The sequence below is a fragment of the Anomaloglossus baeobatrachus genome, unplaced genomic scaffold (assembly GCF_048569485.1).
Source record: "Anomaloglossus baeobatrachus isolate aAnoBae1 unplaced genomic scaffold, aAnoBae1.hap1 Scaffold_3297, whole genome shotgun sequence".
NCBI lineage: Eukaryota > Metazoa > Chordata > Amphibia > Anura > Aromobatidae > Anomaloglossus > Anomaloglossus baeobatrachus.
In genome coordinates this window covers 56,668-82,677 of record NW_027442680.1, presented here as the reverse complement: position 1 = coordinate 82,677, position 26,010 = coordinate 56,668, and the positions used below count along the sequence as shown (strand labels likewise).

Below are 26,010 nucleotides of genomic sequence, written 5' to 3'. Positions count from 1 at the left end.
AACAACTTCTTCTGCGCAGCTTGTTTTCTAGGCAGCAGCGCTATTGTGATGTCATCGGGGGGCATTGTGACAAGCCGCCAGTGTTCCGTCTCTTCATGTTGTGCACTGTTCAAACCGAAAATACATCAACAGGCAGGCTACAGAAAAGCTTACTAACAAAGGTTAGAGAGGGGCTTTCTCAGAGGGCTTTTTACAGTTTGTCTATTCCCAATTAGCCGGTTTAGTATACTTAATGAAAGTACTAATTCTTTCATAGGCCGCCCATTCTTAGTATTTGACGTTCAGGTAACAACAGGTAACTTTATTTGGAGTGGAAGCAGAGAGATAACACCAGATGCCAATTGTAGATCCTCTCACACCTGTGGTCACTGCAGCATCTGACTCCACTTTGTCCAAAAGGGATCTATTCCATTCAATTACACATGATCTAGATTAGACTGACAACAAGATACTGCACGGGACATAGCAGAGTTGGTGAAGTTGAGTGGTGATGAGTTTGCTATTTGGATGAATAAAGCAAGTAAAAAGTGTGTTAGATAAAAATTCATTTCAATTCGCTAATCGGGCTAATATGAATCAGGTGAATCGAGTTCTGCTTTTGGAAACTGGGTTAAGAAGGGGTGCACCGTTCCTGGAGGTACTGCAATACCAGGTCAATGCGTGGAGTGGACAGAGCAAGCTCTTTTTCCATCTCCCTGTTCTAAAAATCCATTTAATATATGGTCCCCAGATAGGGGACGTATCAGATATTAAACTGATAAGAACAGATACTACACTTGATCTTAGCCAAAAGGCCGAGAAGCGATAACCAGAATTGGTTTGGGCCTCGAGTGGCACCCTGGCCTATGCCGGACACATCTTAGGGAGAGAGAGCGAGAGGGAGACAAACCCACGCCTACACAAGACATTTTGTCACCCAAGCCAACCCTTGAAAAGGCTGCTTTGCAGAGCAAAAACAAGAAGAATGGTGCGTTTTGCAGCCGCCGCCCACTGCAATGAATCTGAATAACTCCTCCTTTAGGGCGCAAGCAACTCCCCTCCCCCTTGCAGTCTTTCCAATTCACGATACAAAAAGACGGACAGGACAGGTTGCCTGACTTTCCGTCACTGCCACCCTTTGCCATCCTTACCCGTAGAAAGCCCTTTCATCATCCCCAAACCCTAATCTTTTCCCTTTCCTTCCCAGCCCCCAAACCCTGCCCTCTGTACCTTTCTCACCACCCGCTTCCCTTCTCCTGTCATCCCCCTACCACCCGGGAAAAAAAGAGATTGCCCCCTCCTTCCACTAGCCCACCCTCCCACCCAAAGAACAACTTCTTCTGCGCAGCTTGTTTTCTAGGCAGCAGCGCTATTGTGATGTCATCGGGGGGCATTGTGACAAGCCGCCAGTGTTCCGTCTCTTCATGTTGTGCACTGTTCAAACCGAAAATACATCAACAGGCAGGCTACAGAAAAGCTTACTAACAAAGGTTAGAGAGGGGCTTTCTCAGAGGGCTTTTTACAGTTTGTCTATTCCCAATTAGCCGGTTTAGTATACTTAATGAAAGTACTAATTCTTTCATAGGCCGCCCATTCTTAGTATTTGACGTTCAGGTAACAACAGGTAACTTTATTTGGAGTGGAAGCAGAGAGATAACACCAGATGCCAATTGTAGATCCTCTCACACCTGTGGTCACTGCAGCATCTGACTCCACTTTGTCCAAAAGGGATCTATTCCATTCAATTACACATGATCTAGATTAGACTGACAACAAGATACTGCACGGGACATAGCAGAGTTGGTGAAGTTGAGTGGTGATGAGTTTGCTATTTGGATGAATAAAGCAAGTAAAAAGTGTGTTAGATAAAAATTCATTTCAATTCGCTAATCGGGCTAATATGAATCAGGTGAATCGAGTTCTGCTTTTGGAAACTGGGTTAAGAAGGGGTGCACCGTTCCTGGAGGTACTGCAATACCAGGTCAATGCGTGGAGTGGACAGAGCAAGCTCTTTTTCCATCTCCCTGTTCTAAAAATCCATTTAATATATGGTCCCCAGATAGGGGACGTATCAGATATTAAACTGATAAGAACAGATACTACACTTGATCTTAGCCAAAAGGCCGAGAAGCGATAACCAGAATTGGTTTGGGCCTCGAGTGGCACCCTGGCCTATGCCGGACACATCTTAGGGAGAGAGAGCGAGAGGGAGACAAACCCACGCCTACACAAGACATTTTGTCACCCAAGCCAACCCTTGAAAAGGCTGCTTTGCAGAGCAAAAACAAGAAGAATGGTGCGTTTTGCAGCCGCCGCCCACTGCAATGAATCTGAATAACTCCTCCTTTAGGGCGCAAGCAACTCCCCTCCCCCTTGCAGTCTTTCCAATTCACGATACAAAAAGACGGACAGGACAGGTTGCCTGACTTTCCGTCACTGCCACCCTTTGCCATCCTTACCCGTAGAAAGCCCTTTCATCATCCCCAAACCCTAATCTTTTCCCTTTCCTTCCCAGCCCCCAAACCCTGCCCTCTGTACCTTTCTCACCACCCGCTTCCCTTCTCCTGTCATCCCCCTACCACCCGGGAAAAAAAGAGATTGCCCCCTCCTTCCACTAGCCCACCCTCCCACCCAAAGAACAACTTCTTCTGCGCAGCTTGTTTTCTAGGCAGCAGCGCTATTGTGATGTCATCGGGGGGCATTGTGACAAGCCGCCAGTGTTCCGTCTCTTCATGTTGTGCACTGTTCAAACCGAAAATACATCAACAGGCAGGCTACAGAAAAGCTTACTAACAAAGGTTAGAGAGGGGCTTTCTCAGAGGGCTTTTTACAGTTTGTCTATTCCCAATTAGCCGGTTTAGTATACTTAATGAAAGTACTAATTCTTTCATAGGCCGCCCATTCTTAGTATTTGACGTTCAGGTAACAACAGGTAACTTTATTTGGAGTGGAAGCAGAGAGATAACACCAGATGCCAATTGTAGATCCTCTCACACCTGTGGTCACTGCAGCATCTGACTCCACTTTGTCCAAAAGGGATCTATTCCATTCAATTACACATGATCTAGATTAGACTGACAACAAGATACTGCACGGGACATAGCAGAGTTGGTGAAGTTGAGTGGTGATGAGTTTGCTATTTGGATGAATAAAGCAAGTAAAAAGTGTGTTAGATAAAAATTCATTTCAATTCGCTAATCGGGCTAATATGAATCAGGTGAATCGAGTTCTGCTTTTGGAAACTGGGTTAAGAAGGGGTGCACCGTTCCTGGAGGTACTGCAATACCAGGTCAATGCGTGGAGTGGACAGAGCAAGCTCTTTTTCCATCTCCCTGTTCTAAAAATCCATTTAATATATGGTCCCCAGATAGGGGACGTATCAGATATTAAACTGATAAGAACAGATACTACACTTGATCTTAGCCAAAAGGCCGAGAAGCGATAACCAGAATTGGTTTGGGCCTCGAGTGGCACCCTGGCCTATGCCGGACACATCTTAGGGAGAGAGAGCGAGAGGGAGACAAACCCACGCCTACACAAGACATTTTGTCACCCAAGCCAACCCTTGAAAAGGCTGCTTTGCAGAGCAAAAACAAGAAGAATGGTGCGTTTTGCAGCCGCCGCCCACTGCAATGAATCTGAATAACTCCTCCTTTAGGGCGCAAGCAACTCCCCTCCCCCTTGCAGTCTTTCCAATTCACGATACAAAAAGACGGACAGGACAGGTTGCCTGACTTTCCGTCACTGCCACCCTTTGCCATCCTTACCCGTAGAAAGCCCTTTCATCATCCCCAAACCCTAATCTTTTCCCTTTCCTTCCCAGCCCCCAAACCCTGCCCTCTGTACCTTTCTCACCACCCGCTTCCCTTCTCCTGTCATCCCCCTACCACCCGGGAAAAAAAGAGATTGCCCCCTCCTTCCACTAGCCCACCCTCCCACCCAAAGAACAACTTCTTCTGCGCAGCTTGTTTTCTAGGCAGCAGCGCTATTGTGATGTCATCGGGGGGCATTGTGACAAGCCGCCAGTGTTCCGTCTCTTCATGTTGTGCACTGTTCAAACCGAAAATACATCAACAGGCAGGCTACAGAAAAGCTTACTAACAAAGGTTAGAGAGGGGCTTTCTCAGAGGGCTTTTTACAGTTTGTCTATTCCCAATTAGCCGGTTTAGTATACTTAATGAAAGTACTAATTCTTTCATAGGCCGCCCATTCTTAGTATTTGACGTTCAGGTAACAACAGGTAACTTTATTTGGAGTGGAAGCAGAGAGATAACACCAGATGCCAATTGTAGATCCTCTCACACCTGTGGTCACTGCAGCATCTGACTCCACTTTGTCCAAAAGGGATCTATTCCATTCAATTACACATGATCTAGATTAGACTGACAACAAGATACTGCACGGGACATAGCAGAGTTGGTGAAGTTGAGTGGTGATGAGTTTGCTATTTGGATGAATAAAGCAAGTAAAAAGTGTGTTAGATAAAAATTCATTTCAATTCGCTAATCGGGCTAATATGAATCAGGTGAATCGAGTTCTGCTTTTGGAAACTGGGTTAAGAAGGGGTGCACCGTTCCTGGAGGTACTGCAATACCAGGTCAATGCGTGGAGTGGACAGAGCAAGCTCTTTTTCCATCTCCCTGTTCTAAAAATCCATTTAATATATGGTCCCCAGATAGGGGACGTATCAGATATTAAACTGATAAGAACAGATACTACACTTGATCTTAGCCAAAAGGCCGAGAAGCGATAACCAGAATTGGTTTGGGCCTCGAGTGGCACCCTGGCCTATGCCGGACACATCTTAGGGAGAGAGAGCGAGAGGGAGACAAACCCACGCCTACACAAGACATTTTGTCACCCAAGCCAACCCTTGAAAAGGCTGCTTTGCAGAGCAAAAACAAGAAGAATGGTGCGTTTTGCAGCCGCCGCCCACTGCAATGAATCTGAATAACTCCTCCTTTAGGGCGCAAGCAACTCCCCTCCCCCTTGCAGTCTTTCCAATTCACGATACAAAAAGACGGACAGGACAGGTTGCCTGACTTTCCGTCACTGCCACCCTTTGCCATCCTTACCCGTAGAAAGCCCTTTCATCATCCCCAAACCCTAATCTTTTCCCTTTCCTTCCCAGCCCCCAAACCCTGCCCTCTGTACCTTTCTCACCACCCGCTTCCCTTCTCCTGTCATCCCCCTACCACCCGGGAAAAAAAGAGATTGCCCCCTCCATCCACTAGCCCACCCTCCCACCCAAAGAACAACTTCTTCTGCGCAGCTTGTTTTCTAGGCAGCAGCGCTATTGTGATGTCATCGGGGGGCATTGTGACAAGCCGCCAGTGTTCCGTCTCTTCATGTTGTGCACTGTTCAAACCGAAAATACATCAACAGGCAGGCTACAGAAAAGCTTACTAACAAAGGTTAGAGAGGGGCTTTCTCAGAGGGCTTTTTACAGTTTGTCTATTCCCAATTAGCCGGTTTAGTATACTTAATGAAAGTACTAATTCTTTCATAGGCCGCCCATTCTTAGTATTTGACGTTCAGGTAACAACAGGTAACTTTATTTGGAGTGGAAGCAGAGAGATAACACCAGATGCCAATTGTAGATCCTCTCACACCTGTGGTCACTGCAGCATCTGACTCCACTTTGTCCAAAAGGGATCTATTCCATTCAATTACACATGATCTAGATTAGACTGACAACAAGATACTGCACGGGACATAGCAGAGTTGGTGAAGTTGAGTGGTGATGAGTTTGCTATTTGGATGAATAAAGCAAGTAAAAAGTGTGTTAGATAAAAATTCATTTCAATTCGCTAATCGGGCTAATATGAATCAGGTGAATCGAGTTCTGCTTTTGGAAACTGGGTTAAGAAGGGGTGCACCGTTCCTGGAGGTACTGCAATACCAGGTCAATGCGTGGAGTGGACAGAGCAAGCTCTTTTTCCATCTCCCTGTTCTAAAAATCCATTTAATATATGGTCCCCAGATAGGGGACGTATCAGATATTAAACTGATAAGAACAGATACTACACTTGATCTTAGCCAAAAGGCCGAGAAGCGATAACCAGAATTGGTTTGGGCCTCGAGTGGCACCCTGGCCTATGCCGGACACATCTTAGGGAGAGAGAGCGAGAGGGAGACAAACCCACGCCTACACAAGACATTTTGTCACCCAAGCCAACCCTTGAAAAGGCTGCTTTGCAGAGCAAAAACAAGAAGAATGGTGCGTTTTGCAGCCGCCGCCCACTGCAATGAATCTGAATAACTCCTCCTTTAGGGCGCAAGCAACTCCCCTCCCCCTTGCAGTCTTTCCAATTCACGATACAAAAAGACGGACAGGACAGGTTGCCTGACTTTCCGTCACTGCCACCCTTTGCCATCCTTACCCGTAGAAAGCCCTTTCATCATCCCCAAACCCTAATCTTTTCCCTTTCCTTCCCAGCCCCCAAACCCTGCCCTCTGTACCTTTCTCACCACCCGCTTCCCTTCTCCTGTCATCCCCCTACCACCCGGGAAAAAAAGAGATTGCCCCCTCCTTCCACTAGCCCACCCTCCCACCCAAAGAACAACTTCTTCTGCGCAGCTTGTTTTCTAGGCAGCAGCGCTATTGTGATGTCATCGGGGGGCATTGTGACAAGCCGCCAGTGTTCCGTCTCTTCATGTTGTGCACTGTTCAAACCGAAAATACATCAACAGGCAGGCTACAGAAAAGCTTACTAACAAAGGTTAGAGAGGGGCTTTCTCAGAGGGCTTTTTACAGTTTGTCTATTCCCAATTAGCCGGTTTAGTATACTTAATGAAAGTACTAATTCTTTCATAGGCCGCCCATTCTTAGTATTTGACGTTCAGGTAACAACAGGTAACTTTATTTGGAGTGGAAGCAGAGAGATAACACCAGATGCCAATTGTAGATCCTCTCACACCTGTGGTCACTGCAGCATCTGACTCCACTTTGTCCAAAAGGGATCTATTCCATTCAATTACACATGATCTAGATTAGACTGACAACAAGATACTGCACGGGACATAGCAGAGTTGGTGAAGTTGAGTGGTGATGAGTTTGCTATTTGGATGAATAAAGCAAGTAAAAAGTGTGTTAGATAAAAATTCATTTCAATTCGCTAATCGGGCTAATATGAATCAGGTGAATCGAGTTCTGCTTTTGGAAACTGGGTTAAGAAGGGGTGCACCGTTCCTGGAGGTACTGCAATACCAGGTCAATGCGTGGAGTGGACAGAGCAAGCTCTTTTTCCATCTCCCTGTTCTAAAAATCCATTTAATATATGGTCCCCAGATAGGGGACGTATCAGATATTAAACTGATAAGAACAGATACTACACTTGATCTTAGCCAAAAGGCCGAGAAGCGATAACCAGAATTGGTTTGGGCCTCGAGTGGCACCCTGGCCTATGCCGGACACATCTTAGGGAGAGAGAGCGAGAGGGAGACAAACCCACGCCTACACAAGACATTTTGTCACCCAAGCCAACCCTTGAAAAGGCTGCTTTGCAGAGCAAAAACAAGAAGAATGGTGCGTTTTGCAGCCGCCGCCCACTGCAATGAATCTGAATAACTCCTCCTTTAGGGCGCAAGCAACTCCCCTCCCCCTTGCAGTCTTTCCAATTCACGATACAAAAAGACGGACAGGACAGGTTGCCTGACTTTCCGTCACTGCCACCCTTTGCCATCCTTACCCGTAGAAAGCCCTTTCATCATCCCCAAACCCTAATCTTTTCCCTTTCCTTCCCAGCCCCCAAACCCTGCCCTCTGTACCTTTCTCACCACCCGCTTCCCTTCTCCTGTCATCCCCCTACCACCCGGGAAAAAAAGAGATTGCCCCCTCCTTCCACTAGCCCACCCTCCCACCCAAAGAACAACTTCTTCTGCGCAGCTTGTTTTCTAGGCAGCAGCGCTATTGTGATGTCATCGGGGGGCATTGTGACAAGCCGCCAGTGTTCCGTCTCTTCATGTTGTGCACTGTTCAAACCGAAAATACATCAACAGGCAGGCTACAGAAAAGCTTACTAACAAAGGTTAGAGAGGGGCTTTCTCAGAGGGCTTTTTACAGTTTGTCTATTCCCAATTAGCCGGTTTAGTATACTTAATGAAAGTACTAATTCTTTCATAGGCCGCCCATTCTTAGTATTTGACGTTCAGGTAACAACAGGTAACTTTATTTGGAGTGGAAGCAGAGAGATAACACCAGATGCCAATTGTAGATCCTCTCACACCTGTGGTCACTGCAGCATCTGACTCCACTTTGTCCAAAAGGGATCTATTCCATTCAATTACACATGATCTAGATTAGACTGACAACAAGATACTGCACGGGACATAGCAGAGTTGGTGAAGTTGAGTGGTGATGAGTTTGCTATTTGGATGAATAAAGCAAGTAAAAAGTGTGTTAGATAAAAATTCATTTCAATTCGCTAATCGGGCTAATATGAATCAGGTGAATCGAGTTCTGCTTTTGGAAACTGGGTTAAGAAGGGGTGCACCGTTCCTGGAGGTACTGCAATACCAGGTCAATGCGTGGAGTGGACAGAGCAAGCTCTTTTTCCATCTCCCTGTTCTAAAAATCCATTTAATATATGGTCCCCAGATAGGGGACGTATCAGATATTAAACTGATAAGAACAGATACTACACTTGATCTTAGCCAAAAGGCCGAGAAGCGATAACCAGAATTGGTTTGGGCCTCGAGTGGCACCCTGGCCTATGCCGGACACATCTTAGGGAGAGAGAGCGAGAGGGAGACAAACCCACGCCTACACAAGACATTTTGTCACCCAAGCCAACCCTTGAAAAGGCTGCTTTGCAGAGCAAAAACAAGAAGAATGGTGCGTTTTGCAGCCGCCGCCCACTGCAATGAATCTGAATAACTCCTCCTTTAGGGCGCAAGCAACTCCCCTCCCCCTTGCAGTCTTTCCAATTCACGATACAAAAAGACGGACAGGACAGGTTGCCTGACTTTCCGTCACTGCCACCCTTTGCCATCCTTACCCGTAGAAAGCCCTTTCATCATCCCCAAACCCTAATCTTTTCCCTTTCCTTCCCAGCCCCCAAACCCTGCCCTCTGTACCTTTCTCACCACCCGCTTCCCTTCTCCTGTCATCCCCCTACCACCCGGGAAAAAAAGAGATTGCCCCCTCCTTCCACTAGCCCACCCTCCCACCCAAAGAACAACTTCTTCTGCGCAGCTTGTTTTCTAGGCAGCAGCGCTATTGTGATGTCATCGGGGGGCATTGTGACAAGCCGCCAGTGTTCCGTCTCTTCATGTTGTGCACTGTTCAAACCGAAAATACATCAACAGGCAGGCTACAGAAAAGCTTACTAACAAAGGTTAGAGAGGGGCTTTCTCAGAGGGCTTTTTACAGTTTGTCTATTCCCAATTAGCCGGTTTAGTATACTTAATGAAAGTACTAATTCTTTCATAGGCCGCCCATTCTTAGTATTTGACGTTCAGGTAACAACAGGTAACTTTATTTGGAGTGGAAGCAGAGAGATAACACCAGATGCCAATTGTAGATCCTCTCACACCTGTGGTCACTGCAGCATCTGACTCCACTTTGTCCAAAAGGGATCTATTCCATTCAATTACACATGATCTAGATTAGACTGACAACAAGATACTGCACGGGACATAGCAGAGTTGGTGAAGTTGAGTGGTGATGAGTTTGCTATTTGGATGAATAAAGCAAGTAAAAAGTGTGTTAGATAAAAATTCATTTCAATTCGCTAATCGGGCTAATATGAATCAGGTGAATCGAGTTCTGCTTTTGGAAACTGGGTTAAGAAGGGGTGCACCGTTCCTGGAGGTACTGCAATACCAGGTCAATGCGTGGAGTGGACAGAGCAAGCTCTTTTTCCATCTCCCTGTTCTAAAAATCCATTTAATATATGGTCCCCAGATAGGGGACGTATCAGATATTAAACTGATAAGAACAGATACTACACTTGATCTTAGCCAAAAGGCCGAGAAGCGATAACCAGAATTGGTTTGGGCCTCGAGTGGCACCCTGGCCTATGCCGGACACATCTTAGGGAGAGAGAGCGAGAGGGAGACAAACCCACGCCTACACAAGACATTTTGTCACCCAAGCCAACCCTTGAAAAGGCTGCTTTGCAGAGCAAAAACAAGAAGAATGGTGCGTTTTGCAGCCGCCGCCCACTGCAATGAATCTGAATAACTCCTCCTTTAGGGCGCAAGCAACTCCCCTCCCCCTTGCAGTCTTTCCAATTCACGATACAAAAAGACGGACAGGACAGGTTGCCTGACTTTCCGTCACTGCCACCCTTTGCCATCCTTACCCGTAGAAAGCCCTTTCATCATCCCCAAACCCTAATCTTTTCCCTTTCCTTCCCAGCCCCCAAACCCTGCCCTCTGTACCTTTCTCACCACCCGCTTCCCTTCTCCTGTCATCCCCCTACCACCCGGGAAAAAAAGAGATTGCCCCCTCCTTCCACTAGCCCACCCTCCCACCCAAAGAACAACTTCTTCTGCGCAGCTTGTTTTCTAGGCAGCAGCGCTATTGTGATGTCATCGGGGGGCATTGTGACAAGCCGCCAGTGTTCCGTCTCTTCATGTTGTGCACTGTTCAAACCGAAAATACATCAACAGGCAGGCTACAGAAAAGCTTACTAACAAAGGTTAGAGAGGGGCTTTCTCAGAGGGCTTTTTACAGTTTGTCTATTCCCAATTAGCCGGTTTAGTATACTTAATGAAAGTACTAATTCTTTCATAGGCCGCCCATTCTTAGTATTTGACGTTCAGGTAACAACAGGTAACTTTATTTGGAGTGGAAGCAGAGAGATAACACCAGATGCCAATTGTAGATCCTCTCACACCTGTGGTCACTGCAGCATCTGACTCCACTTTGTCCAAAAGGGATCTATTCCATTCAATTACACATGATCTAGATTAGACTGACAACAAGATACTGCACGGGACATAGCAGAGTTGGTGAAGTTGAGTGGTGATGAGTTTGCTATTTGGATGAATAAAGCAAGTAAAAAGTGTGTTAGATAAAAATTCATTTCAATTCGCTAATCGGGCTAATATGAATCAGGTGAATCGAGTTCTGCTTTTGGAAACTGGGTTAAGAAGGGGTGCACCGTTCCTGGAGGTACTGCAATACCAGGTCAATGCGTGGAGTGGACAGAGCAAGCTCTTTTTCCATCTCCCTGTTCTAAAAATCCATTTAATATATGGTCCCCAGATAGGGGACGTATCAGATATTAAACTGATAAGAACAGATGAGATTTCATCCGCAAATTTCAGAAAACGGTCATCGGCCACCACCCAAAAGCGCAGTGCCGCAGGTGATCGCCTCCCGAGCCCAGGAACCACCAGCCATAAGGGGACGTAAGCACCAAAAGGCGCAACAATCCCCGAGGCCGGCGGTTGTGCAAGCCCGGGCCCCTCCCAGCCAAGACCAAGGCAAACCCAATGAAGGGACTACACTTGATCTTAGCCAAAAGGCCGAGAAGCGATAACCAGAATTGGTTTGGGCCTCGAGTGGCACCCTGGCCTATGCCGGACACATCTTAGGGAGAGAGAGCGAGAGGGAGACAAACCCACGCCTACACAAGACATTTTGTCACCCAAGCCAACCCTTGAAAAGGCTGCTTTGCAGAGCAAAAACAAGAAGAATGGTGCGTTTTGCAGCCGCCGCCCACTGCAATGAATCTGAATAACTCCTCCTTTAGGGCGCAAGCAACTCCCCTCCCCCTTGCAGTCTTTCCAATTCACGATACAAAAAGACGGACAGGACAGGTTGCCTGACTTTCCGTCACTGCCACCCTTTGCCATCCTTACCCGTAGAAAGCCCTTTCATCATCCCCAAACCCTAATCTTTTCCCTTTCCTTCCCAGCCCCCAAACCCTGCCCTCTGTACCTTTCTCACCACCCGCTTCCCTTCTCCTGTCATCCCCCTACCACCCGGGAAAAAAAGAGATTGCCCCCTCCTTCCACTAGCCCACCCTCCCACCCAAAGAACAACTTCTTCTGCGCAGCTTGTTTTCTAGGCAGCAGCGCTATTGTGATGTCATCGGGGGGCATTGTGACAAGCCGCCAGTGTTCCGTCTCTTCATGTTGTGCACTGTTCAAACCGAAAATACATCAACAGGCAGGCTACAGAAAAGCTTACTAACAAAGGTTAGAGAGGGGCTTTCTCAGAGGGCTTTTTACAGTTTGTCTATTCCCAATTAGCCGGTTTAGTATACTTAATGAAAGTACTAATTCTTTCATAGGCCGCCCATTCTTAGTATTTGACGTTCAGGTAACAACAGGTAACTTTATTTGGAGTGGAAGCAGAGAGATAACACCAGATGCCAATTGTAGATCCTCTCACACCTGTGGTCACTGCAGCATCTGACTCCACTTTGTCCAAAAGGGATCTATTCCATTCAATTACACATGATCTAGATTAGACTGACAACAAGATACTGCACGGGACATAGCAGAGTTGGTGAAGTTGAGTGGTGATGAGTTTGCTATTTGGATGAATAAAGCAAGTAAAAAGTGTGTTAGATAAAAATTCATTTCAATTCGCTAATCGGGCTAATATGAATCAGGTGAATCGAGTTCTGCTTTTGGAAACTGGGTTAAGAAGGGGTGCACCGTTCCTGGAGGTACTGCAATACCAGGTCAATGCGTGGAGTGGACAGAGCAAGCTCTTTTTCCATCTCCCTGTTCTAAAAATCCATTTAATATATGGTCCCCAGATAGGGGACGTATCAGATATTAAACTGATAAGAACAGATACTACACTTGATCTTAGCCAAAAGGCCGAGAAGCGATAACCAGAATTGGTTTGGGCCTCGAGTGGCACCCTGGCCTATGCCGGACACATCTTAGGGAGAGAGAGCGAGAGGGAGACAAACCCACGCCTACACAAGACATTTTGTCACCCAAGCCAACCCTTGAAAAGGCTGCTTTGCAGAGCAAAAACAAGAAGAATGGTGCGTTTTGCAGCCGCCGCCCACTGCAATGAATCTGAATAACTCCTCCTTTAGGGCGCAAGCAACTCCCTTCCCCCTTGCAGTCTTTCCAATTCACGATACAAAAAGACGGACAGGACAGGTTGCCTGACTTTCCGTCACTGCCACCCTTTGCCATCCTTACCCGTAGAAAGCCCTTTCATCATCCCCAAACCCTAATCTTTTCCCTTTCCTTCCCAGCCCCCAAACCCTGCCCTCTGTACCTTTCTCACCACCCGCTTCCCTTCTCCTGTCATCCCCCTACCACCCGGGAAAAAAAGAGATTGCCCCCTCCTTCCACTAGCCCACCCTCCCACCCAAAGAACAACTTCTTCTGCGCAGCTTGTTTTCTAGGCAGCAGCGCTATTGTGATGTCATCGGGGGGCATTGTGACAAGCCGCCAGTGTTCCGTCTCTTCATGTTGTGCACTGTTCAAACCGAAAATACATCAACAGGCAGGCTACAGAAAAGCTTACTAACAAAGGTTAGAGAGGGGCTTTCTCAGAGGGCTTTTTACAGTTTGTCTATTCCCAATTAGCCGGTTTAGTATACTTAATGAAAGTACTAATTCTTTCATAGGCCGCCCATTCTTAGTATTTGACGTTCAGGTAACAACAGGTAACTTTATTTGGAGTGGAAGCAGAGAGATAACACCAGATGCCAATTGTAGATCCTCTCACACCTGTGGTCACTGCAGCATCTGACTCCACTTTGTCCAAAAGGGATCTATTCCATTCAATTACACATGATCTAGATTAGACTGACAACAAGATACTGCACGGGACATAGCAGAGTTGGTGAAGTTGAGTGGTGATGAGTTTGCTATTTGGATGAATAAAGCAAGTAAAAAGTGTGTTAGATAAAAATTCATTTCAATTCGCTAATCGGGCTAATATGAATCAGGTGAATCGAGTTCTGCTTTTGGAAACTGGGTTAAGAAGGGGTGCACCGTTCCTGGAGGTACTGCAATACCAGGTCAATGCGTGGAGTGGACAGAGCAAGCTCTTTTTCCATCTCCCTGTTCTAAAAATCCATTTAATATATGGTCCCCAGATAGGGGACGTATCAGATATTAAACTGATAAGAACAGATACTACACTTGATCTTAGCCAAAAGGCCGAGAAGCGATAACCAGAATTGGTTTGGGCCTCGAGTGGCACCCTGGCCTATGCCGGACACATCTTAGGGAGAGAGAGCGAGAGGGAGACAAACCCACGCCTACACAAGACATTTTGTCACCCAAGCCAACCCTTGAAAAGGCTGCTTTGCAGAGCAAAAACAAGAAGAATGGTGCGTTTTGCAGCCGCCGCCCACTGCAATGAATCTGAATAACTCCTCCTTTAGGGCGCAAGCAACTCCCCTCCCCCTTGCAGTCTTTCCAATTCACGATACAAAAAGACGGACAGGACAGGTTGCCTGACTTTCCGTCACTGCCACCCTTTGCCATCCTTACCCGTAGAAAGCCCTTTCATCATCCCCAAACCCTAATCTTTTCCCTTTCCTTCCCAGCCCCCAAACCCTGCCCTCTGTACCTTTCTCACCACCCGCTTCCCTTCTCCTGTCATCCCCCTACCACCCGGGAAAAAAAGAGATTGCCCCCTCCTTCCACTAGCCCACCCTCCCACCCAAAGAACAACTTCTTCTGCGCAGCTTGTTTTCTAGGCAGCAGCGCTATTGTGATGTCATCGGGGGGCATTGTGACAAGCCGCCAGTGTTCCGTCTCTTCATGTTGTGCACTGTTCAAACCGAAAATACATCAACAGGCAGGCTACAGAAAAGCTTACTAACAAAGGTTAGAGAGGGGCTTTCTCAGAGGGCTTTTTACAGTTTGTCTATTCCCAATTAGCCGGTTTAGTATACTTAATGAAAGTACTAATTCTTTCATAGGCCGCCCATTCTTAGTATTTGACGTTCAGGTAACAACAGGTAACTTTATTTGGAGTGGAAGCAGAGAGATAACACCAGATGCCAATTGTAGATCCTCTCACACCTGTGGTCACTGCAGCATCTGACTCCACTTTGTCCAAAAGGGATCTATTCCATTCAATTACACATGATCTAGATTAGACTGACAACAAGATACTGCACGGGACATAGCAGAGTTGGTGAAGTTGAGTGGTGATGAGTTTGCTATTTGGATGAATAAAGCAAGTAAAAAGTGTGTTAGATAAAAATTCATTTCAATTCGCTAATCGGGCTAATATGAATCAGGTGAATCGAGTTCTGCTTTTGGAAACTGGGTTAAGAAGGGGTGCACCGTTCCTGGAGGTACTGCAATACCAGGTCAATGCGTGGAGTGGACAGAGCAAGCTCTTTTTCCATCTCCCTGTTCTAAAAATCCATTTAATATATGGTCCCCAGATAGGGGACGTATCAGATATTAAACTGATAAGAACAGATACTACACTTGATCTTAGCCAAAAGGCCGAGAAGCGATAACCAGAATTGGTTTGGGCCTCGAGTGGCACCCTGGCCTATGCCGGACACATCTTAGGGAGAGAGAGCGAGAGGGAGACAAACCCACGCCTACACAAGACATTTTGTCACCCAAGCCAACCCTTGAAAAGGCTGCTTTGCAGAGCAAAAACAAGAAGAATGGTGCGTTTTGCAGCCGCCGCCCACTGCAATGAATCTGAATAACTCCTCCTTTAGGGCGCAAGCAACTCCCCTCCCCCTTGCAGTCTTTCCAATTCACGATACAAAAAGACGGACAGGACAGGTTGCCTGACTTTCCGTCACTGCCACCCTTTGCCATCCTTACCCGTAGAAAGCCCTTTCATCATCCCCAAACCCTAATCTTTTCCCTTTCCTTCCCAGCCCCCAAACCCTGCCCTCTGTACCTTTCTCACCACCCGCTTCCCTTCTCCTGTCATCCCCCTACCACCCGGGAAAAAAAGAGATTGCCCCCTCCTTCCACTAGCCCACCCTCCCACCCAAAGAACAACTTCTTCTGCGCAGCTTGTTTTCTAGGCAGCAGCGCTATTGTGATGTCATCGGGGGGCATTGTGACAAGCCGCCAGTGTTCCGTCTCTTCATGTTGTGCACTGTTCAAACCGAAAATACATCAACAGGCAGGCTACAGAAAAGCTTACTAACAAAGGTTAGAGAGGGGCTTTCTCAGAGGGCTTTTTACAGTTTGTCTATTCCCAATTAGCCGGTTTAGTATACTTAATGAAAGTACTAATTCTTTCATAGGCCGCCCATTCTTAGTATTTGACGTTCAGGTAACAACAGGTAACTTTATTTGGAGTGGAAGCAGAGAGATAACACCAGATGCCAATTGTAGATCCTCTCACACCTGTGGTCACTGCAGCATCTGACTCCACTTTGTCCAAAAGGGATCTATTCCATTCAATTACACATGATCTAGATTAGACTGACAACAAGATACTGCACGGGACATAGCAGAGTTGGTGAAGTTGAGTGGTGATGAGTTTGCTATTTGGATGAATAAAGCAAGTAAAAAGTGTGTTAGATAAAAATTCATTTCAATTCGCTAATCGGGCTAATATGAATCAGGTGAATCGAGTTCTGCTTTTGGAAACTGGGTTAAGAAGGGGTGCACCGTTCCTGGAGGTACTGCAATACCAGGTCAATGCGTGGAGTGGACAGAGCAAGCTCTTTTTCCATCTCCCTGTTCTAAAAATCCATTTAATATATGGTCCCCAGATAGGGGACGTATCAGATATTAAACTGATAAGAACAGATACTACACTTGATCTTAGCCAAAAGGCCGAGAAGCGATAACCAGAATTGGTTTGGGCCTCGAGTGGCACCCTGGCCTATGCCGGACACATCTTAGGGAGAGAGAGCGAGAGGGAGACAAACCCACGCCTACACAAGACATTTTGTCACCCAAGCCAACCCTTGAAAAGGCTGCTTTGCAGAGCAAAAACAAGAAGAATGGTGCGTTTTGCAGCCGCCGCCCACTGCAATGAATCTGAATAACTCCTCCTTTAGGGCGCAAGCAACTCCCCTCCCCCTTGCAGTCTTTCCAATTCACGATACAAAAAGACGGACAGGACAGGTTGCCTGACTTTCCGTCACTGCCACCCTTTGCCATCCTTACCCGTAGAAAGCCCTTTCATCATCCCCAAACCCTAATCTTTTCCCTTTCCTTCCCAGCCCCCAAACCCTGCCCTCTGTACCTTTCTCACCACCCGCTTCCCTTCTCCTGTCATCCCCCTACCACCCGGGAAAAAAAGAGATTGCCCCCTCCTTCCACTAGCCCACCCTCCCACCCAAAGAACAACTTCTTCTGCGCAGCTTGTTTTCTAGGCAGCAGCGCTATTGTGATGTCATCGGGGGGCATTGTGACAAGCCGCCAGTGTTCCGTCTCTTCATGTTGTGCACTGTTCAAACCGAAAATACATCAACAGGCAGGCTACAGAAAAGCTTACTAACAAAGGTTAGAGAGGGGCTTTCTCAGAGGGCTTTTTACAGTTTGTCTATTCCCAATTAGCCGGTTTAGTATACTTAATGAAAGTACTAATTCTTTCATAGGCCGCCCATTCTTAGTATTTGACGTTCAGGTAACAACAGGTAACTTTATTTGGAGTGGAAGCAGAGAGATAACACCAGATGCCAATTGTAGATCCTCTCACACCTGTGGTCACTGCAGCATCTGACTCCACTTTGTCCAAAAGGGATCTATTCCATTCAATTACACATGATCTAGATTAGACTGACAACAAGATACTGCACGGGACATAGCAGAGTTGGTGAAGTTGAGTGGTGATGAGTTTGCTATTTGGATGAATAAAGCAAGTAAAAAGTGTGTTAGATAAAAATTCATTTCAATTCGCTAATCGGGCTAATATGAATCAGGTGAATCGAGTTCTGCTTTTGGAAACTGGGTTAAGAAGGGGTGCACCGTTCCTGGAGGTACTGCAATACCAGGTCAATGCGTGGAGTGGACAGAGCAAGCTCTTTTTCCATCTCCCTGTTCTAAAAATCCATTTAATATATGGTCCCCAGATAGGGGACGTATCAGATATTAAACTGATAAGAACAGATACTACACTTGATCTTAGCCAAAAGGCCGAGAAGCGATAACCAGAATTGGTTTGGGCCTCGAGTGGCACCCTGGCCTATGCCGGACACATCTTAGGGAGAGAGAGCGAGAGGGAGACAAACCCACGCCTACACAAGACATTTTGTCACCCAAGCCAACCCTTGAAAAGGCTGCTTTGCAGAGCAAAAACAAGAAGAATGGTGCGTTTTGCAGCCGCCGCCCACTGCAATGAATCTGAATAACTCCTCCTTTAGGGCGCAAGCAACTCCCCTCCCCCTTGCAGTCTTTCCAATTCACGATACAAAAAGACGGACAGGACAGGTTGCCTGACTTTCCGTCACTGCCACCCTTTGCCATCCTTACCCGTAGAAAGCCCTTTCATCATCCCCAAACCCTAATCTTTTCCCTTTCCTTCCCAGCCCCCAAACCCTGCCCTCTGTACCTTTCTCACCACCCGCTTCCCTTCTCCTGTCATCCCCCTACCACCCGGGAAAAAAAGAGATTGCCCCCTCCTTCCACTAGCCCACCCTCCCACCCAAAGAACAACTTCTTCTGAGCAGCTTGTTTTCTAGGCAGCAGCGCTATTGTGATGTCATCGGGGGGCATTGTGACAAGCCGCCAGTGTTCCGTCTCTTCATGTTGTGCACTGTTCAAACCGAAAATACATCAACAGGCAGGCTACAGAAAAGCTTACTAACAAAGGTTAGAGAGGGGCTTTCTCAGAGGGCTTTTTACAGTTTGTCTATTCCCAATTAGCCGGTTTAGTATACTTAATGAAAGTACTAATTCTTTCATAGGCCGCCCATTCTTAGTATTTGACGTTCAGGTAACAACAGGTAACTTTATTTGGAGTGGAAGCAGAGAGATAACACCAGATGCCAATTGTAGATCCTCTCACACCTGTGGTCACTGCAGCATCTGACTCCACTTTGTCCAAAAGGGATCTATTCCATTCAATTACACATGATCTAGATTAGACTGACAACAAGATACTGCACGGGACATAGCAGAGTTGGTGAAGTTGAGTGGTGATGAGTTTGCTATTTGGATGAATAAAGCAAGTAAAAAGTGTGTTAGATAAAAATTCATTTCAATTCGCTAATCGGGCTAATATGAATCAGGTGAATCGAGTTCTGCTTTTGGAAACTGGGTTAAGAAGGGGTGCACCGTTCCTGGAGGTACTGCAATACCAGGTCAATGCGTGGAGTGGACAGAGCAAGCTCTTTTTCCATCTCCCTGTTCTAAAAATCCATTTAATATATGGTCCCCAGATAGGGGACGTATCAGATATTAAACTGATAAGAACAGATACTACACTTGATCTTAGCCAAAAGGCCGAGAAGCGATAACCAGAATTGGTTTGGGCCTCGAGTGGCACCCTGGCCTATGCCGGACACATCTTAGGGAGAGAGAGCGAGAGGGAGACAAACCCACGCCTACACAAGACATTTTGTCACCCAAGCCAACCCTTGAAAAGGCTGCTTTGCAGAGCAAAAACAAGAAGAATGGTGCGTTTTGCAGCCGCCGCCCACTGCAATGAATCTGAATAACTCCTCCTTTAGGGCGCAAGCAACTCCCCTCCCCCTTGCAGTCTTTCCAATTCACGATACAAAAAGACGGACAGGACAGGTTGCCTGACTTTCCGTCACTGCCACCCTTTGCCATCCTTACCCGTAGAAAGCCCTTTCATCATCCCCAAACCCTAATCTTTTCCCTTTCCTTCCCAGCCCCCAAACCCTGCCCTCTGTACCTTTCTCACCACCCGCTTCCCTTCTCCTGTCATCCCCCTACCACCCGGGAAAAAAAGAGATTGCCCCCTCCTTCCACTAGCCCACCCTCCCACCCAAAGAACAACTTCTTCTGCGCAGCTTGTTTTCTAGGCAGCAGCGCTATTGTGATGTCATCGGGGGGCATTGTGACAAGCCGCCAGTGTTCCGTCTCTTCATGTTGTGCACTGTTCAAACCGAAAATACATCAACAGGCAGGCTACAGAAAAGCTTACTAATAAAGGTTAGAGAGGGGCTTTCTCAGAGGGCTTTTTACAGTTTGTCTATTCCCAATTAGCCGGTTTAGTATACTTAATGAAAGTACTAATTCTTTCATAGGCCGCCCATTCTTAGTATTTGACGTTCAGGTAACAACAGGTAACTTTATTTGGAGTGGAAGCAGAGAGATAACACCAGATGCCAATTGTAGATCCTCTCACACCTGTGGTCACTGCAGCATCTGACTCCACTTTGTCCAAAAGGGATCTATTCCATTCAATTACACATGATCTAGATTAGACTGACAACAAGATACTGCACGGGACATAGCAGAGTTGGTGAAGTTGAGTGGTGATGAGTTTGCTATTTGGATGAATAAAGCAAGTAAAAAGTGTGTTAGATAAAAATTCATTTCAATTCGCTAATCGGGCTAATATGAATCAGGTGAATCGAGTTCTGCTTTTGGAAACTGGGTTAAGAAGGGGTGCACCGTTCCTGGAGGTACTGCAATACCAGGTCAATGCGTGGAGTGGACAGAGCAAGCTCTTTTTCCATCTCCCTGTTCTAAAAATCCATTTAATATATGGTCCCCAGATAGGGGACGTATCAGATATTAAACTGATAAGAACAGATACTACACTTGATCTTAGCCAAAAGGCCGAGAAGCGATAACCAGAATTGGTTTGGGCCTCGAGTGGCACCCTGGCCTATGCCGGACACATCTTAGGGAGAGAGAGCGAGAGGGAGACAAACCCACGCCTACACAAGACATTTTGTCACCCAAGCCAACCCTTGAAAAGGCTGCTTTGCAGAGCAAAAACAAGAAGAATGGTGCGTTTTGCAGCCGCCGCCCACTGCAATGAATCTGAATAACTCCTCCTTTAGGGCGCAAGCAACTCCCCTCCCCCTTGCAGTCTTTCCAATTCACGATACAAAAAGACGGACAGGACAGGTTGCCTGACTTTCCGTCACTGCCACCCTTTGCCATCCTTACCCGTAGAAAGCCCTTTCATCATCCCCAAACCCTAATCTTTTCCCTTTCCTTCCCAGCCCCCAAACCCTGCCCTCTGTACCTTTCTCACCACCCGCTTCCCTTCTCCTGTCATCCCCCTACCACCCGGGAAAAAAAGAGATTGCCCCCTCCTTCCACTAGCCCACCCTTCCACCCAAAGAACAACTTCTTCTGCGCAGCTTGTTTTCTAGGCAGCAGCGCTATTGTGATGTCATCGGGGGGCATTGTGACAAGCCGCCAGTGTTCCGTCTCTTCATGTTGTGCACTGTTCAAACCGAAAATACATCAACAGGCAGGCTACAGAAAAGCTTACTAACAAAGGTTAGAGAGGGGCTTTCTCAGAGGGCTTTTTACAGTTTGTCTATTCCCAATTAGCCGGTTTAGTATACTTAATGAAAGTACTAATTCTTTCATAGGCCGCCCATTCTTAGTATTTGACGTTCAGGTAACAACAGGTAACTTTATTTGGAGTGGAAGCAGAGAGATAACACCAGATGCCAATTGTAGATCCTCTCACACCTGTGGTCACTGCAGCATCTGACTCCACTTTGTCCAAAAGGGATCTATTCCATTCAATTAAACATGATCTAGATTAGACTGACAACAAGATACTGCACGGGACATAGCAGAGTTGGTGAAGTTGAGTGGTGATGAGTTTGCTATTTGGATGAATAAAGCAAGTAAAAAGTGTGTTAGATAAAAATTCATTTCAATTCGCTAATCGGGCTAATATGAATCAGGTGAATCGAGTTCTGCTTTTGGAAACTGGGTTAAGAAGGGGTGCACCGTTCCTGGAGGTACTGCAATACCAGGTCAATGCGTGGAGTGGACAGAGCAAGCTCTTTTTCCATCTCCCTGTTCTAAAAATCCATTTAATATATGGTCCCCAGATAGGGGACGTATCAGATATTAAACTGATAAGAACAGATACTACACTTGATCTTAGCCAAAAGGCCGAGAAGCGATAACCAGAATTGGTTTGGGCCTCGAGTGGCACCCTGGCCTATGCCGGACACATCTTAGGGAGAGAGAGCGAGAGGGAGACAAACCCACGCCTACACAAGACATTTTGTCACCCAAGCCAACCCTTGAAAAGGCTGCTTTGCAGAGCAAAAACAAGAAGAATGGTGCGTTTTGCAGCCGCCGCCCACTGCAATGAATCTGAATAACTCCTCCTTTAGGGCGCAAGCAACTCCCCTCCCCCTTGCAGTCTTTCCAATTCACGATACAAAAAGACGGACAGGACAGGTTGCCTGACTTTCCGTCACTGCCACCCTTTGCCATCCTTACCCGTAGAAAGCCCTTTCATCATCCCCAAACCCTAATCTTTTCCCTTTCCTTCCCAGCCCCCAAACCCTGCCCTCTGTACCTTTCTCACCACCCGCTTCCCTTCTCCTGTCATCCCCCTACCACCCAGGAAAAAAAGAGATTGCCCCCTCCTTCCACTAGCCCACCCTCCCACCCAAAGAACAACTTCTTCTGCGCAGCTTGTTTTCTAGGCAGCAGCGCTATTGTGATGTCATCGGGGGGCATTGTGACAAGCCGCCAGTGTTCCGTCTCTTCATGTTGTGCACTGTTCAAACCGAAAATACATCAACAGGCAGGCTACAGAAAAGCTTACTAACAAAGGTTAGAGAGGGGCTTTCTCAGAGGGCTTTTTACAGTTTGTCTATTCCCAATTAGCCGGTTTAGTATACTTAATGAAAGTACTAATTCTTTCATAGGCCGCCCATTCTTAGTATTTGACGTTCAGGTAACAACAGGTAACTTTATTTGGAGTGGAAGCAGAGAGATAACACCAGATGCCAATTGTAGATCCTCTCACACCTGTGGTCACTGCAGCATCTGACTCCACTTTGTCCAAAAGGGATCTATTCCATTCAATTACACATGATCTAGATTAGACTGACAACAAGATACTGCACGGGACATAGCAGAGTTGGTGAAGTTGAGTGGTGATGAGTTTGCTATTTGGATGAATAAAGCAAGTAAAAAGTGTGTTAGATAAAAATTCATTTCAATTCGCTAATCGGGCTAATATGAATCAGGTGAATCGAGTTCTGCTTTTGGAAACTGGGTTAAGAAGGGGTGCACCGTTCCTGGAGGTACTGCAATACCAGGTCAATGCGTGGAGTGGACAGAGCAAGCTCTTTTTCCATCTCCCTGTTATAAAAATCCATTTAATATATGGTCCCCAGATAGGGGACGTATCAGATATTAAACTGATAAGAACAGATACTACACTTGATCTTAGCCAAAAGGCCGAGAAGCGATAACCAGAATTGGTTTGGGCCTCGAGTGGCACCCTGGCCTATGCCGGACACATCTTAGGGAGAGAGAGCGAGAGGGAGACAAACCCACGCCTACACAAGACATTTTGTCACCCAAGCCAACCCTTGAAAAGGCTGCTTTGCAGAGCAAAAACAAGAAGAATGGTGCGTTTTGCAGCCGCCGCCCACTGCAATGAATCTGAATAACTCCTCCTTTAGGGCGCAAGCAACTCCCCTCCCCCTTGCAGTCTTTCCAATTCACGATACAAAAAGACGGACAGGACAGGTTGCCTGACTTTCCGTCACTGCCACCCTTTGCCATCCTTACCCGTAGAAAGCCCTTTCATCATCCCCAAACCCTAATCTTTTCCCTTTCCTTCCCAGCCCCCAAACCCTGCCCTCTGTACCTTTCTCACCACCCGCTTCCCTTCTCCTGTCATCCCCCTACCACCCGGGAAAAAAAGAGATTGCCCCCTCCTTCCACTAGCCCACCCTCCCACCCAAAGAACAACTTCTTCTGCGCAGCTTGTTTTCTAGGCAGCAGCGCTATTGTGATGTCATCGGGGGGCATTGTGACAAGCCGCCAGTGTTCCGTCTCTTCATGTTGTGCACTGTTCAAACCGAAAATACATCAACAGGCAGGCTACAGAAAAGCTTACTAACAAAGGTTAGAGAGGGGCTTTCTCAGAGGGCTTTTTACAGTTTGTCTATTCCCAATTAGCCGGTTTAGTATACTTAATGAAAGTACTAATTCTTTCATAGGCCGCCCATTCTTAGTATTTGACGTTCAGGTAACAACAGGTAACTTTATTTGGAGTGGAAGCAGAGAGATAACACCAGATGCCAATTGTAGATCCTCTCACACCTGTGGTCACTGCAGCATCTGACTCCACTTTGTCCAAAAGGGATCTATTCCATTCAATTACACATGATCTAGATTAGACTGACAACAAGATACTGCACGGGACATAGCAGAGTTGGTGAAGTTGAGTGGTGATGAGTTTGCTATTTGGATGAATAAAGCAAGTAAAAAGTGTGTTAGATAAAAATTCATTTCAATTCGCTAATCGGGCTAATATGAATCAGGTGAATCGAGTTCTGCTTTTGGAAACTGGGTTAAGAAGGGGTGCACCGTTCCTGGAGGTACTGCAATACCAGGTCAATGCGTGGAGTGGACAGAGCAAGCTCTTTTTCCATCTCCCTGTTCTAAAAATCCATTTAATATATGGTCCCCAGATAGGGGACGTATCAGATATTAAACTGATAAGAACAGATACTACACTTGATCTTAGCCAAAAGGCCGAGAAGCGATAACCAGAATTGGTTTGGGCCTCGAGTGGCACCCTGGCCTATGCCGGACACATCTTAGGGAGAGAGAGCGAGAGGGAGACAAACCCACGCCTACACAAGACATTTTGTCACCCAAGCCAACCCTTGAAAAGGCTGCTTTGCAGAGCAAAAACAAGAAGAATGGTGCGTTTTGCAGCCGCCGCCCACTGCAATGAATCTGAATAACTCCTCCTTTAGGGCGCAAGCAACTCCCCTCCCCCTTGCAGTCTTTCCAATTCACGATACAAAAAGACGGACAGGACAGGTTGCCTGACTTTCCGTCACTGCCACCCTTTGCCATCCTTACCCGTAGAAAGCCCTTTCATCATCCCCAAACCCTAATCTTTTCCCTTTCCTTCCCAGCCCCCAAACCCTGCCCTCTGTACCTTTCTCACCACCCGCTTCCCTTCTCCTGTCATCCCCCTACCACCCGGGAAAAAAAGAGATTGCCCCCTCCTTCCACTAGCCCACCCTCCCACCCAAAGAACAACTTCTTCTGCGCAGCTTGTTTTCTAGGCAGCAGCGCTATTGTGATGTCATCGGGGGGCATTGTGACAAGCCGCCAGTGTTCCGTCTCTTCATGTTGTGCACTGTTCAAACCGAAAATACATCAATAGGCAGGCTACAGAAAAGCTTACTAACAAAGGTTAGAGAGGGGCTTTCTCAGAGGGCTTTTTACAGTTTGTCTATTCCCAATTAGCCGGTTTAGTATACTTAATGAAAGTACTAATTCTTTCATAGGCCGCCCATTCTTAGTATTTGACGTTCAGGTAACAACAGGTAACTTTATTTGGAGTGGAAGCAGAGAGATAACACCAGATGCCAATTGTAGATCCTCTCACACCTGTGGTCACTGCAGCATCTGACTCCACTTTGTCCAAAAGGGATCTATTCCATTCAATTACACATGATCTAGATTAGACTGACAACAAGATACTGCACGGGACATAGCAGAGTTGGTGAAGTTGAGTGGTGATGAGTTTGCTATTTGGATGAATAAAGCAAGTAAAAAGTGTGTTAGATAAAAATTCATTTCAATTCGCTAATCGGGCTAATATGAATCAGGTGAATCGAGTTCTGCTTTTGGAAACTGGGTTAAGAAGGGGTGCACCGTTCCTGGAGGTACTGCAATACCAGGTCAATGCGTGGAGTGGACAGAGCAAGCTCTTTTTCCATCTCCCTGTTCTAAAAATCCATTTAATATATGGTCCCCAGATAGGGGACGTATCAGATATTAAACTGATAAGAACAGATACTACACTTGATCTTAGCCAAAAGGCCGAGAAGCGATAACCAGAATTGGTTTGGGCCTCGAGTGGCACCCTGGCCTATGCCGGACACATCTTAGGGAGAGAGAGCGAGAGGGAGACAAACCCACGCCTACACAAGACATTTTGTCACCCAAGCCAACCCTTGAAAAGGCTGCTTTGCAGAGCAAAAACAA

At 46.7% G+C, this 26,010-nt stretch overlaps 20 non-coding genes across 20 annotated transcripts; all 20 read right to left on the bottom strand.

Moving 5' to 3' along the window:
• Nucleotides 1-615: 615 nt before the first annotated feature.
• Nucleotides 616-806, bottom strand: LOC142270539 (U2 spliceosomal RNA). The gene has a single exon (XR_012735803.1). It is a non-coding gene; the product is annotated as a U2 spliceosomal RNA (small nuclear RNA).
• Nucleotides 807-1,923: 1,117 nt separating this feature from the next.
• LOC142270538 (U2 spliceosomal RNA) lies at nt 1,924-2,114 on the bottom strand. The gene has a single exon (XR_012735802.1). It is a non-coding gene; the product is annotated as a U2 spliceosomal RNA (small nuclear RNA).
• A 1,117-nt stretch (nt 2,115-3,231) lies between these two features.
• LOC142270535 (U2 spliceosomal RNA) lies at nt 3,232-3,422 on the bottom strand. Its single transcript, XR_012735800.1, has one exon. It is a non-coding gene; the product is annotated as a U2 spliceosomal RNA (small nuclear RNA).
• Nucleotides 3,423-4,539: 1,117 nt separating this feature from the next.
• On the bottom strand, nt 4,540-4,730 carry LOC142270534 (U2 spliceosomal RNA). Its single transcript, XR_012735799.1, has one exon. It is a non-coding gene; the product is annotated as a U2 spliceosomal RNA (small nuclear RNA).
• Nucleotides 4,731-5,847: 1,117 nt separating this feature from the next.
• On the bottom strand, nt 5,848-6,038 carry LOC142270533 (U2 spliceosomal RNA). Its single transcript, XR_012735798.1, has one exon. It is a non-coding gene; the product is annotated as a U2 spliceosomal RNA (small nuclear RNA).
• Nucleotides 6,039-7,155: 1,117 nt separating this feature from the next.
• On the bottom strand, nt 7,156-7,346 carry LOC142270532 (U2 spliceosomal RNA). The gene has a single exon (XR_012735797.1). It is a non-coding gene; the product is annotated as a U2 spliceosomal RNA (small nuclear RNA).
• A 1,117-nt stretch (nt 7,347-8,463) lies between these two features.
• Nucleotides 8,464-8,654, bottom strand: LOC142270531 (U2 spliceosomal RNA). The gene has a single exon (XR_012735796.1). It is a non-coding gene; the product is annotated as a U2 spliceosomal RNA (small nuclear RNA).
• Nucleotides 8,655-9,771: 1,117 nt separating this feature from the next.
• Nucleotides 9,772-9,962, bottom strand: LOC142270604 (U2 spliceosomal RNA). The gene has a single exon (XR_012735861.1). It is a non-coding gene; the product is annotated as a U2 spliceosomal RNA (small nuclear RNA).
• Nucleotides 9,963-11,079: 1,117 nt separating this feature from the next.
• On the bottom strand, nt 11,080-11,264 carry LOC142270550 (U2 spliceosomal RNA). The gene has a single exon (XR_012735813.1). It is a non-coding gene; the product is annotated as a U2 spliceosomal RNA (small nuclear RNA).
• A 1,322-nt stretch (nt 11,265-12,586) lies between these two features.
• LOC142270603 (U2 spliceosomal RNA) lies at nt 12,587-12,777 on the bottom strand. Its single transcript, XR_012735860.1, has one exon. It is a non-coding gene; the product is annotated as a U2 spliceosomal RNA (small nuclear RNA).
• A 1,117-nt stretch (nt 12,778-13,894) lies between these two features.
• On the bottom strand, nt 13,895-14,085 carry LOC142270601 (U2 spliceosomal RNA). The gene has a single exon (XR_012735859.1). It is a non-coding gene; the product is annotated as a U2 spliceosomal RNA (small nuclear RNA).
• A 1,117-nt stretch (nt 14,086-15,202) lies between these two features.
• On the bottom strand, nt 15,203-15,393 carry LOC142270600 (U2 spliceosomal RNA). Its single transcript, XR_012735858.1, has one exon. It is a non-coding gene; the product is annotated as a U2 spliceosomal RNA (small nuclear RNA).
• Nucleotides 15,394-16,510: 1,117 nt separating this feature from the next.
• Nucleotides 16,511-16,701, bottom strand: LOC142270599 (U2 spliceosomal RNA). Its single transcript, XR_012735857.1, has one exon. It is a non-coding gene; the product is annotated as a U2 spliceosomal RNA (small nuclear RNA).
• A 1,117-nt stretch (nt 16,702-17,818) lies between these two features.
• On the bottom strand, nt 17,819-18,009 carry LOC142270597 (U2 spliceosomal RNA). The gene has a single exon (XR_012735855.1). It is a non-coding gene; the product is annotated as a U2 spliceosomal RNA (small nuclear RNA).
• Nucleotides 18,010-19,126: 1,117 nt separating this feature from the next.
• On the bottom strand, nt 19,127-19,317 carry LOC142270596 (U2 spliceosomal RNA). Its single transcript, XR_012735854.1, has one exon. It is a non-coding gene; the product is annotated as a U2 spliceosomal RNA (small nuclear RNA).
• A 1,117-nt stretch (nt 19,318-20,434) lies between these two features.
• LOC142270595 (U2 spliceosomal RNA) lies at nt 20,435-20,625 on the bottom strand. Its single transcript, XR_012735853.1, has one exon. It is a non-coding gene; the product is annotated as a U2 spliceosomal RNA (small nuclear RNA).
• Nucleotides 20,626-21,742: 1,117 nt separating this feature from the next.
• On the bottom strand, nt 21,743-21,933 carry LOC142270594 (U2 spliceosomal RNA). The gene has a single exon (XR_012735852.1). It is a non-coding gene; the product is annotated as a U2 spliceosomal RNA (small nuclear RNA).
• Nucleotides 21,934-23,050: 1,117 nt separating this feature from the next.
• On the bottom strand, nt 23,051-23,241 carry LOC142270543 (U2 spliceosomal RNA). The gene has a single exon (XR_012735807.1). It is a non-coding gene; the product is annotated as a U2 spliceosomal RNA (small nuclear RNA).
• Nucleotides 23,242-24,358: 1,117 nt separating this feature from the next.
• On the bottom strand, nt 24,359-24,549 carry LOC142270593 (U2 spliceosomal RNA). The gene has a single exon (XR_012735851.1). It is a non-coding gene; the product is annotated as a U2 spliceosomal RNA (small nuclear RNA).
• Nucleotides 24,550-25,666: 1,117 nt separating this feature from the next.
• LOC142270592 (U2 spliceosomal RNA) lies at nt 25,667-25,857 on the bottom strand. The gene has a single exon (XR_012735850.1). It is a non-coding gene; the product is annotated as a U2 spliceosomal RNA (small nuclear RNA).
• Nucleotides 25,858-26,010: the final 153 nt, after the last annotated feature.